Here is a 964-nt window from a genome sequence, read left to right as displayed (position 1 = left end):
GTCGTGAGGGCTTTTTACAAAGAGGTCTGGGCTTCAGATCGGCGGAGGGGAGAGGACGCGGTTCGTCAGGAGACAAGGTGGGACGCTGAGGGAGGACTAAGCGGGCCCCCACACAGGTGCAGGGACCCCAATAACCCAGTTCTCACCCTGCTGTGGGCACTGGGCCACCCCGGGCCCCAAGTCTGAGGCTACTCCCCTCCCCCACCTTCTTCCTCGGGGACCATTAGAGTCACAGCCTGGTGAGACGGTGGCCCCTCAGGGTCACGTAGAGGGCACGGCCCTAAGGGAGGACAGTGAGAGGCCCCGCTATGTCCCCACAGTGGCCCCACGGTCTGTCCTTGTCCCTGACCGCTAGCCCCAACCCCCCTCCTGTTCCGTCCCTTGGGTCAGCCCTGGGTGTCCCGTCCCATCCCGTGGGTCAGCCCTGGGAAGCCCCGTCTGTGGCAGGCTGGGCCGGATGTGACACCCCCCCTTCCACGTGGGGCACTGAGAGAAGCCAGGGCCGTGTTCAGAGTTCCGGGTTTGAGATCGGCAGACGGGCGAGGGCCCAGCGCCGTCGGGAGTGAAAGGGAGACACTGAGAGAGGACTGAGGGGGACCCCACACAGGTAGAGGGACCCCAATAACCCAGCGCTTGTCGTGATGTGGGCGCTGGGCCACCCTGGGCCCCAAGTGTGTGGCTGAGCCCCTCCCCCACCTTCTTCCTCGGGGACCATTAGAGTCACAGCCTGGTGAGACGGTGGCCACGCAGGGCCACACAGAGGGCGCGGCCCTAAGGGAGGAGCGGGAGGCCCCGCTATGTCCCCACAGTGGCCCCACAGTCCGTCCTGGTCCCTGACCCATCCTCCCACCCCATCCCCGTCCTGTTGCACCCCATTTGTCAGCCCTAGGAAGACCCGTATGGGGAGGTGGGGAGACTGGGGCGGGATGTGACGTGCACCGACTTCCGCGTGGGGGGCTGACGG

The sequence above is a fragment of the Otolemur garnettii genome, unplaced genomic scaffold, assembly GCF_000181295.1.
Source record: "Otolemur garnettii isolate 467f Iridium unplaced genomic scaffold, OtoGar3 scaffold00190, whole genome shotgun sequence".
Lineage (NCBI taxonomy): Eukaryota > Metazoa > Chordata > Mammalia > Primates > Galagidae > Otolemur > Otolemur garnettii.
This window is presented reverse-complemented; position numbering follows the sequence as displayed.